The following is a 12,298-nucleotide window of genomic DNA, read 5'->3' as shown; positions in this document are numbered from 1 at the left end:
CGCTGGAGCAGCTTCGTCCGGAATGACGATGTCTTCACTCGACTCCGCAACTGGAAAAAAGCTGTGGAGGAGGAGACTCGCGCAGTCGTGCCATGTTACGACCAGCCCGTCATCCGAACGAAGGCACCTCAAATCGGTAGTCCGCTTTCGTCCTCGGCATATCCGGTAGACGTGCCCCCACGGATCGTCTCTGTGGTTTCCAACGAAGCGTCGCCAGTTTTCCTCCTTCGTCTTCAGTAGATAGGGACAAACAAACAAATATTTGTTTAACGTGGCGTTTACCCCGTAGGGGTTTACTACCACGGTATTCGAAATACAGCGAGCCGAAACAAAGCGTCGGACTAGCGCCCCTCCAAGACACTGCATGTGCAGTGCCCCTTCGGTACCAAATTGAATGCATGCTTGTCGAACATGACATTCCCCCTTGGTGGGAGGTGAGGTCTATCTATACCTCCGCTGGTCTATGGGTACAGCACCCGGTTGACACGCAACTCCACGCCGAGTGAAAACTCTCCCCACAATTGGGTATCGAACCACAGCCACCACGATACTCCCCGAAGGGCCGCACCAACTAACCAGGACGGAACGAGTTCCGTGGGCTCCTGGTTACCCGTGGTACCAAATTACAGCTTTGGTCGGCAGTTCGTAGCAATTGCCACTTCCCAGTTTTGTTGACGACAAACACGGAATGGGTCATCCATTGTTCGACTTACCCCAAGGGGTTTGTCTACCAGATTAAGCTCTGTTCGGCTTCGTGACACAGTCCATGCCACTCCCAGTTTTGGCTAACGTCAGCCCGGCACTGGTCGGCCCTGTGTGGCTGTACTTCACTCCATCCCTCGCCGCCGTCTAGTAAACACCGCCCGCGCAAACATCTCCAGGAGTAACAGCCGCTCTGGTGTCTCCAAGACCCGGGAAAAGTCCCAACGGGTACCTTCTCTCCTGACACCAAGTCCGTCGAGGTCTCGCAGATCTGCATAGAGTGGGCAAGCAACTAGCACGTGCTGCCAGTCTTCATACTCAGCACCGCATTGACATGCGGGCGTTGCACTCAGACTTCTCTGATGCAGAAATGCATTTAGCGACCCGTGGCCCGTCAGCAAGAATCCAGCGTGAAGACCGAATCCAAAGTCTCGCCGGCTGTAAACGAAGCATGCGTCCGGGATAAACTGATGAGTCGGTCGACCGTGCTCATCACTATCCCATCTCCGTTGCCACTCGGAGCACATGCCTTCTTCCAGCAACGCCTTCATCTGCCTCTGGTCTAGATTTGCCACATCTAGACCGAACAGCCAGTCACTATCCTCCAGCGGGTGGGCACGCTTGACCTTGAATCTGATTGCCAATTGCTTGGCAACCAAATCCAACGGCGGAGCTCCAGCAAGCACCTGCAGTGCCACGGTGGACACTGTACGGCATACCGGTAGGCATCCTAAGAGCATGACTCTTTGGCAGGAGATGAGGCGCCTCCTGGCCCCCGACTCTCCCCTGACCGCGGAATACCATACCGAGGCACCAAACAGTGCGCAAGGCACCATGAGTCCGGCATATACAGTGCGTCTGGCTCGGGGACTGAGGCCCCAGTCAACCCGTAACACGCGGCCTAATGCTCCGACGACTCCAGTCAGCTTATCCCGCAATCCTGCGATATGCGGCTGAAAATTCAACCGTTCACCGACTGTGATGCCAAGGTACCGGTACTTGTCGACATATGGTAGGCTTGCTCCTGCAAACCGTACCACGGGCGGCCTGGAAACGGCAAAACGCCCCTTCAACATCATCATTGCCGTCTTGCTGGTTGAGATCGACACTCCGACCTCGGCTCCCCAAGTTCCCACGACGGACATTAGCTCAGCTGCTCGACGTTCCAGTTCGGCTCTCGACCTTCCCTCGACAAGAACCAGCAGGTCATCGGCATATGCACTAAATGTGCACAAGGGCTCCAGGCGTTGGAGCAGGACATCCATCATGGTGTTCCAGATGAACGGTCCGCTGATGGATCCCTGGGGACACCCTCGCGTGACCTCCACCTCGACTTCGCCATATCTGCTGGTCATCCTGGCTTTCCTGCCACAGAAGAAGCTTCTCCACAAGCTAGCTTCCTTGCATCCCGCATCGATCAAGCGGCGCATCGCGGCGCTCCACTCGATGTTGTCAAAGGCGCCTTTAAAGTCCACGAATAGACCAAGTACGTATACCGCCTGGCTGGCGGCAACGCTGGTCATCACGTGCTTCCAGGCGTCCTCGACACAGCGTCCAGGTCGAAAGCCAAATTGCCATCTATTTCCATCTGGGAGCACCTCCTTCATTCGATCCACCATGATCCCCTCAAGCACTTTGCCAAACACTGGCAACAGGCAGATGCCCCGATAGAAAGCTGGATCGCTCCTATCAGTAGATAGGGACAAAACAAACAAATATTTGTTTAACGTGGCGTTTACCCCGTAGGGGTTTACTACCACGGTATTCGAAATACAGCGAGCCGAAACAAAGCGTCGGACTAGCGCCCCTCCAAGACACTGCATGTGCAGTGCCCCTTCGGTACCAAATTGAATGCATGCTTGTCGAACATGACATTCCCCCTTGGTGGGAGGTGAGGTCTATCTATACCTCCGCTGGTCTATGGGTACAGCACCCGGTTGACACGCAACTCCACGCCGAGTGAAAACTCTCCCCACAATTGGGTATCGAACCACAGCCACCACGATACTCCCCGAAGGGCCGCACCAACTAACCAGGACGGAACGAGTTCCGTGGGCTCCTGGTTACCCGTGGTACCAAATTACAGCTTTGGTCGGCAGTTCGTAGCAATTGCCACTTCCCAGTTTTGTTGACGACAAACACGGAATGGGTCATCCATTGTTCGACTTACCCCAAGGGGTTTGTCTACCAGATTAAGCTCTGTTCGGCTTCGTGACACAGTCCATGCCACTCCCAGTTTTGGCTAACGTCAGCCCGGCACTGGTCGGCCCTGTGTGGCTGTACTTCACTCCATCCCTCGCCGCCGTCTAGTAAACACCGCCCGCGCAAACATCTCCAGGAGTAACAGCCGCTCTGGTGTCTCCAAGACCCGGGAAAAGTCCCAACGGGTACCTTCTCTCCTGACACCAAGTCCGTCGAGGTCTCGCAGATCTGCATAGAGTGGGCAAGCAACTAGCACGTGCTGCCAGTCTTCATACTCAGCACCGCATTGACATGCGGGCGTTGCACTCAGACTTCTCTGATGCAGAAATGCATTTAGCGACCCGTGGCCCGTCAGCAAGAATCCAGCGTGAAGACCGAATCCAAAGTCTCGCCGGCTGTAAACGAAGCATGCGTCCGGGATAAACTGATGAGTCGGTCGACCGTGCTCATCACTATCCCATCTCCGTTGCCACTCGGAGCACATGCCTTCTTCCAGCAACGCCTTCATCTGCCTCTGGTCTAGATTTGCCACATCTAGACCGAACAGCCAGTCACTATCCTCCAGCGGGTGGGCACGCTTGACCTTGAATCTGATTGCCAATTGCTTGGCAACCAAATCCAACGGCGGAGCTCCAGCAAGCACCTGCAGTGCCACGGTGGACACTGTACGGCATACCGGTAGGCATCCTAAGAGCATGACTCTTTGGCAGGAGATGAGGCGCCTCCTGGCCCCCGACTCTCCCCTGACCGCGGAATACCATACCGAGGCACCAAACAGTGCGCAAGGCACCATGAGTCCGGCATATACAGTGCGTCTGGCTCGGGGACTGAGGCCCCAGTCAACCCGTAACACGCGGCCTAATGCTCCGACGACTCCAGTCAGCTTATCCCGCAATCCTGCGATATGCGGCTGAAAATTCAACCGTTCACCGACTGTGATGCCAAGGTACCGGTACTTGTCGACATATGGTAGGCTTGCTCCTGCAAACCGTACCACGGGCGGCCTGGAAACGGCAAAACGCCCCTTCAACATCATCATTGCCGTCTTGCTGGTTGAGATCGACACTCCGACCTCGGCTCCCCAAGTTCCCACGACGGACATTAGCTCAGCTGCTCGACGTTCCAGTTCGGCTCTCGACCTTCCCTCGACAAGAACCAGCAGGTCATCGGCATATGCACTAAATGTGCACAAGGGCTCCAGGCGTTGGAGCAGGACATCCATCATGGTGTTCCAGATGAACGGTCCGCTGATGGATCCCTGGGGACACCCTCGCGTGACCTCCACCTCGACTTCGCCATATCTGCTGGTCATCCTGGCTTTCCTGCCACAGAAGAAGCTCCTTCACAAGCTAGCTTCCTTGCATCCCGCATCGATCAAGCGGCGCATCGCGGCGCTCCACTCGATGTTGTCAAAGGCGCCTTTAAAGTCCACGAATAGACCAAGTACGTATACCGCCTGGCTGGCGGCAACGCTGGTCATCACGTGCTTCCAGGCGTCCTCGACACAGCGTCCAGGTCGAAAGCCAAATTGCCATCTATTTCCATCTGGGAGCACCTCCTTCATTCGATCCACCATGATCCCCTCAAGCACTTTGCCAAACACTGGCAACAGGCAGATGCCCCGATAGAAAGCTGGATCGCTCCTATCAGTAGATAGGGACAAAACAAACAAATATTTGTTTAACGTGGCGTTTACCCCGTAGGGGTTTACTACCACGGTATTCGAAATACAGCGAGCCGAAACAAAGCGTCGGACTAGCGCCCCTCCAAGACACTGCATGTGCAGTGCCCCTTCGGTACCAAATTGAATGCATGCTTGTCGAACATGACATTCCCCCTTGGTGGGAGGTGAGGTCTATCTATACCTCCGCTGGTCTATGGGTACAGCACCCGGTTGACACGCAACTCCACGCCGAGTGAAAACTCTCCCCACAATTGGGTATCGAACCACAGCCACCACGATACTCCCCGAAGGGCCGCACCAACTAACCAGGACGGAACAAGTTCCGTGGGCTCCTGGTTACCCGTGGTACCAAATTACAGCTTTGGTCGGCAGTTCGTAGCAATTGCCACTTCCCAGTTTTGTTGACGACAAACACGGAATGGGTCATCCATTGTTCGACTTACCCCAAGGGGTTTGTCTACCAGATTAAGCTCTGTTCGGCTTCGTGACACAGTCCATGCCACTCCCAGTTTTGGCTAACGTCAGCCCGGCACTGGTCGGCCCTGTGTGGCTGTACTTCACTCCATCCCTCGCCGCCGTCTAGTAAACACCGCCCGCGCAAACATCTCCAGGAGTAACAGCCGCTCTGGTGTCTCCAAGACCCGGGAAAAGTCCCAACGGGTACCTTCTCTCCTGACACCAAGTCCGTCGAGGTCTCGCAGATCTGCATAGAGTGGGCAAGCAACTAGCACGTGCTGCCAGTCTTCATACTCAGCACCGCATTGACATGCGGGCGTTGCACTCAGACTTCTCTGATGCAGAAATGCATTTAGCGACCCGTGGCCCGTCAGCAAGAATCCAGCGTGAAGACCGAATCCAAAGTCTCGCCGGCTGTAAACGAAGCATGCGTCCGGGATAAACTGATGAGTCGGTCGACCGTGCTCATCACTATCCCATCTCCGTTGCCACTCGGAGCACATGCCTTCTTCCAGCAACGCCTTCATCTGCCTCTGGTCTAGATTTGCCACATCTAGACCGAACAGCCAGTCACTATCCTCCAGCGGGTGGGCACGCTTGACCTTGAATCTGATTGCCAATTGCTTGGCAACCAAATCCAACGGCGGAGCTCCAGCAAGCACCTGCAGTGCCACGGTGGACACTGTACGGCATACCGGTAGGCATCCTAAGAGCATGACTCTTTGGCAGGAGATGAGGCGCCTCCTGGCCCCCGACTCTCCCCTGACCGCGGAATACCATACCGAGGCACCAAACAGTGCGCAAGGCACCATGAGTCCGGCATATACAGTGCGTCTGGCTCGGGGACTGAGGCCCCAGTCAACCCGTAACACGCGGCCTAATGCTCCGACGACTCCAGTCAGTTTATCCCGCAATCCTGCGATATGCGGCTGAAAATTCAACCGTTCACCGACTGTGATGCCAAGGTACCGGTACTTGTCGACATATGGTAGGCTTGCTCCTGCAAACCGTACCACGGGCGGCCTGGAAACGGCAAAACGCCCCTTCAACATCATCATTGCCGTCTTGCTGGTTGAGATCGACACTCCGACCTCGGCTCCCCAAGTTCCCACGACGGACATTAGCTCAGCTGCTCGACGTTCCAGTTCGGCTCTCGACCTTCCCTCGACAAGAACCAGCAGGTCATCGGCATATGCACTAAATGTGCACAAGGGCTCCAGGCGTTGGAGCAGGACATCCATCATGGTGTTCCAGATGAACGGTCCGCTGATGGATCCCTGGGGACACCCTCGCGTGACCTCCACCTCGACTTCGCCATATCTGCTGGTCATCCTGGCTTTCCTGCCACAGAAGAAGCTCCTCCACAAGCTAGCTTCCTTGCATCCCGCATCGATCAAGCGGCGCATCGCGGCGCTCCACTCGATGTTGTCAAAGGCGCCTTTAAAGTCCACGAATAGACCAAGTACGTATACCGCCTGGCTGGCGGCAACGCTGGTCATCACGTGCTTCCAGGCGTCCTCGACACAGCGTCCAGGTCGAAAGCCAAATTGCCATCTATTTCCATCTGGGAGCACCTCCTTCATTCGATCCACCATGATCCCCTCAAGCACTTTGCCAAACACTGGCAACAGGCAGATGCCCCGATAGGAAGCTGGATCGCTCCTATCCTTGTCGGGGCCCTTGAGGAGCGCAACCACACGCGGGCACTTCCACTCAAGGGGAAAGTATCCTTCTGTCAGGCAGCGGGAATACAACGCTGTCAAGTGCTCGGGGATGGCACGCCATACCGCCTTGCAGATCCCACCTGTGATGCCGTCAAGCCCGGGAGAGCGCCTGCTCTTCAACCGAGCGACGCATACTCCAACCTCGAAAGCTTCGAGCGCTGGAGCAGCTTCGTCCGGAATGACGATGTCTTCACTCGACTCCGCAACTGGAAAAAAGCTGTGGAGGAGGAGACTCGCGCAGTCGTGCCATGTTACGACCAGCCCGTCATCCGAACGAAGGCACCTCAAATCGGTAGTCCGCTTTCGTCCTCGGCATATCCGGTAGACGTGCCCCCACGGATCGTCTCTGTGGTCTCCAACGAAGCGTCGCCAGTTTTCCTCCTTCGTCTTCAGGATGAGCGTCTTGAACTCGCGGACGGCTGTCCGCAGATGAGCTGCAAGATACGGCGCAGATTCATGACCTCTGCGCCGTGCATCCTGGAGCCTCCGCCTCAGTCTCCTGACCTCCCGGCGTTTGGTACTCAGTTCGGCAGTCCACCATTTAACTTTTCCCTGCGCTCTCGACGGTCTGCGGCCTAACACTCTGTCGCACACAGACTGTACGGCAAGGCGTAGGGCAGACACCGCGGTATCCAACGGCAACATCCTAATATCCTCCTGGGAAAGGTGCTCCTCGATTTCCTCTACCAGCTCCGAGTCGAACAATCGCCAATTAGCATTCGCGAGCTTCCAGGACGGCACAGGAGCATAGCTCTCAACTGCATTTGCTGGGGATGGCGAAGTCACAACAGTAATCATGTTGTGGTCGCTCAAATCCCACTCGTCCACACTCCAGTCATACGCGGCCCACGTAGACGCTGCTTCGTTCACGATTGTTACGTCGATATCGCTCTGTCCTCTTCCATTATCGAACGTGTACACCTCGCTGACTTGATTTAGCACGTTGGCACGACTTCCGAGTATCCACTCATCTAGCTGTTCGCCTCTTCTGTAGTTCAGCTGGCCACGAAAGAATTCGTGCCGTTTGCTGAACCACAAGGGAGACACAGCGTTTGCGTCCAGGCTGAGAATTACCGGTGTACTGCTCGCCAGTAGCAGTATGGTATCCATATAGCTCAATATCCTTGTCAAGTCAGCTTGAGCATGGCAGTATATGGAGGTCAGGTAAACAGTGCCATGCTTACCTGTGACCCTCACACATACTCCAGCCTCGGTGGTCAGCGACTCCACTGGAAGGCAGATGGCATCTGGGTCGTCGATGATGACAGCAGCGCTCCTTTTCCGGCCCTCGACAGCGTGGCTTCCGAATACGCGCATCCCGGCTGGGAAGCCCGTAATCCTTCCAACGACGTCTGCGTATGGCTCCTGCAGCAGCGCAAAGGAGTGGCCGTGGTCACGCATACGTACACCGATATCGATGCACGCAGCGCGGCCCCGGCCACAGTTGGCTTGGATGAAACTAAACATTAATGTTTAGCTTGCACCCTCGCCAACACTGCGCCATAAATCGGGCAAGTCCCCGAAAGCATAAAATGCCCTGAGGGTAGCCCCTTGAAGCGGCAGTTCCGGCAGTCCACCGGATTTGCGCACTTGGCTGCGATATGCCCCATCTGTCCACACTGTCGGCATACGTCCTGCTTAAGGCGGCACTCGGACACCTTGTGGTCGAAGCCGACACACCTATGGCAAGCATAGGTGCGGACGAGGGACCGGCATCGGTATGAGAACCACTTTATATAGACCCGTCCGGTCTTTTCAAAAGTCGCCAGGGCCCTCTCGTCAACTTCTAGCGTCAGATTAACGCTGGCGCCATCAGTGACGGACCACGGCTTCGACTCAAGGTGTACTGCCTTGTTGAACACCGCTGCTGTCATCTCCTCCTTGAAGTTGTTCGTATACAACTCCTCCATGAACACCTCGGGCAGGATCGATGTGTCCACATCGAACACCGTTATTCTCGGCCTCAATCCCTTGTTCGGCTGGATGTTGAGTCCAACCTCCGCGAACTTGGTGTTTGCCACCACTCTATTGAGCTCGCCCTTCGATGGTGTGCGGATGACCGCGCCGCCTCGCTTGAGCTCTCGCACCTCATGTACCCGCACTCCAAGGGTGGGTGCGACCTCCTCCATGATTCTTTTAGCCACCATTTTGCCCGACTCGCTCGGGTCCCGACTCGTGACCACTGCGGACCACGTCTCAACTGGCTTGTTGATCCGTGGGGCAGCGATCGGCACTCCTGGGACGGGGACAGCGGTGCGGGCAGCATGGTGGGCAACTTGGTGAGCAGCAGTTGGCGTGGGGGCGGTGAGCTGTGCTGCAGACGATCTGCCTGCCAGGCTCTCGAGCAGAGCGTTCCGCACTGCCAGCGACGTGGACAGCTCCTCCAATCGCTTTACGGCTGCCGACACCTCGCGCGCGGCTTCAGGAGCGACACCCACCAGGGCAAGCCGGGTCATTTCGGCAGCTGCCGAAAGCTCCGCTATAATCGCCCCTGTCCCCTCGGCCACTATCTTCCATGCTGAGGCACTCGCGATGATGGGGGCGGCGGCGGCTCCAACGTAGTCCTCTGCGGCGGTAGCATCAGCGGCTCTCTTTGCAGCGGCTCTAGTGGCGGGCTTGGCAAACTCATCTGCGCTTTCCACCGCTTGCCTCTTCGGCTCAACGGGTACGCAGGGGGGGGAAATCGTGCTACGGCCTCTCCCTCTCCTCGCCCTCCTCCTTCCATCGACGGCGACGCTGGCAACCGACTCGGCACTAGATGCCGTGCCGGCCACGCTTCTGGCGTCCATTATTGTGGCGCCCTCCGTCGGCTACACCACGCGATAGTCCAGACACTAAACCGCTTATCTTTTTATACAACCGCACTGCTTTACTTGCGCTGCTTGCACTGGTTTGGACTGCTTTTTTAATGTCGCACTGCTTCGCACTATGTGCACTGCTTATCAAGCAGTGAACGGGTTTGCACAGCTTTGCACTGCTTTCGCGTCGACCTGGGCACAAGCAGTTTTATTGCTGTTTACAGTAATGTTTACCGCAAAGTTTTATGGCTTTGTTTACGCCAAAGCGAACACCTGCACCTTATCTTTTGTTTTCGAAACAAAAATAACTCCGCGACACGTCTGCTCGCGACGAACGTCTGGAACAAACTGAGTAGATAGGGACAGAAAAGTCAGTGGGCTTAACGTGAGCACCTGCCATGTTGGCTTAATCTCACGGTATTCGAAAATACAACGAGCCGAAACAATGCGTCGGACTATCGCCCCTCCAGGACACTGTCCCTGCTCGAACAGTATCCCTTCGGTACCAATTGAATGAATGCCGGGCGGAGGCAATACATTCCCTCATTGGTGGGAGGTGAGGCCGGTCTAAAACCTCATAAAAAAGCTATGTATTGGTTGAAACGCAACTCCACGTCGAGCAAGCTCTACCCGCTTTGGGTATAAACCACAGCCACCACGATACTCCCCGAAGGGCCGCAACCAAAAAGTCAGGACGGAACAAGTTCCGTGGGCTCCTGGCTACCCGTGGTACCAAATTTACTTACAGTTTTGGTCGACTGCCGTAGATGTATACTACCCAGTTTGGCCTCCACCGGCCTAAGAATGGGTCGTCTTATTGTTTTCGCCGCTCGAATTAGCTGGTTGTCCGAATATACCTCGGACAATCACCCAGGGTCACCGCGAGGAGGCCACTAATAATTATATGTGGGGCACAATGTGCCTTCGAGTCGACTTGACTAATGATTTACGAAATACGCAGCATGCCCTTCTACATCGGTCCATTAAACCCCAGTAGATAGGGACAGTAGGAATCTCGTTAATCCATTCATGCGCGTCACTAATTAGATGACGAGGCATTTGGCTACCTTAAGAGAGTCATAGTTACTCCCGCCGTTGACCCGCGCTTACTTGAATTTCTTCACTTTGACATTCAGAGCACTGGGCAGAAATCACATTGTGTCAACACCCGCTAGGGCCATCACAATGCTTTGTTTTAATTAGACAGTCGGATTCCCCAAGTCCGTGCCAGTTCTGAATTGATTGTTAATTGATAATCGTTATAATTTAAAAGAACTAATTGGTTGCCCAACTAGTATTCTTAAAAATTTTAGCAAGAAAGTTCCACAATTGGCTACGTAACTAAACTATCCGGGGAACAAGAAACTACCATAAATGATAGAAACTTTATTTACCCAGAACGAGCACATAAACCATGTTATTGTTTCCCAATCAAGCCCGACTATCTCAATCTTCAGAGCCAATCCTTATCCCGAAGTTACGGATCTAATTTGCCGACTTCCCTTACCTACATTATTCTATCGACTAGAGACTCTTCACCTTGGAGACCAGCTGCGGATATTGGTACGGCCTGTTGAGAAGTTTGCGTGTCCCCACCATAAATTTTCAAGGTCCGAGGAGAAAATATCGACACAACAGTATATGTCATGCTCTTCTAGCCCATCTACCATATCTCTCTGCGAAAGACTTCCATGGTAGTACGGCTATAAAACAGAAAAGAAAACTCTTCCGATACCTCTCGACGGCTTCTTTATGGTCGTTCCTGTTGCCAGGATGAGCACGAGGCCCATATTTAATAACAAACGGATACTCAACAGGTTACGGAATTGGAACCGTATTCCCTTTCGTTCAAAATTATTCAAGTGTATAAAAATCGGTTAGATGACAAATATATTTAGATTTTTCTTTACTTGAAAATTTTCGGCTTTCGCCTTGAACTTAGGACCGACTAACTCGTGATCAACCACTGTTCACACGAAACCCTTCTCCACTTCAGTCCTCCAAGGTCTCATTCGATTATTTGCTACTACCACCAAGATCTGTACCAATAGCGGCTCCATGCAGGCTTACGCCAAACACTTCTATGCACACCATTGTACCTTCCTACTCACTAAAGTTTCAAAATTTATATTACAAGTAATATAAACCATCTACTTTAGCGGTAATGTATAGGTATACAACTTAAGCGCCATCCATTTTAAGGGCTAGTTGCTTCGGCAGGTGAGTTGTTACACACTCCTTAGCGGATTTCGACTTCCATGATCACCGTCCTGCTGTTTTAAGCAACCAACGCCTTTCATGGTTTCTGTATGAGTTGTTAATTTGGGCACCGTAACATTACGTTTGGTTCATCCCACAGCGCCAGTTCTGCTTACCAAAAGTGGCCCACTGGGCACATTATATCATAACCTTAAACTTCATATCAAGAAAGTTAAGGTTCTTACCCATTTAAAGTTTGAGAATAGGTTAAGATCGTTTCGACCCTAAGGCCTCTAATCATTCGCTTTACCAGATAAGATTATTTTATACAACAGTTAAATGCACCAGCTATCCTGAGGGAAACTTCGGAAGGAACCAGCTACTAGATGGTTCGATTGGTCTTTCGCCCCTATACTCAATTCTGACAATCGATTTGCACGTCAGAACTGTTTCGGTCTTCCATCAGGGTTTCCCCTGACTTCAACCTGATCAAGTATAGTTCACCATCTTTCGGGTCACAGCATATATGCTCA

General features: G+C 53.7%; 1 pseudogene; it reads right to left on the bottom strand.

The window, feature by feature from the left end:
• Positions 1-10,514: 10,514 nt before the first annotated feature.
• The window catches only part of LOC115769115, a 2,757-nt pseudogene continuing 973 nt past the window's right edge, over positions 10,515-12,298 (bottom strand).

The sequence above is a fragment of the Drosophila novamexicana genome, unplaced genomic scaffold (genome assembly GCF_003285875.2).
Source record: "Drosophila novamexicana strain 15010-1031.04,08,12 unplaced genomic scaffold, DnovRS2.1 tig00002324-arrow-arrow-pilon, whole genome shotgun sequence".
Classification (NCBI taxonomy): domain Eukaryota; kingdom Metazoa; phylum Arthropoda; class Insecta; order Diptera; family Drosophilidae; genus Drosophila; species Drosophila novamexicana.
Note: the sequence above shows the minus strand (reverse complement) of the source record. Positions and strands in the feature narration are given on the sequence as shown.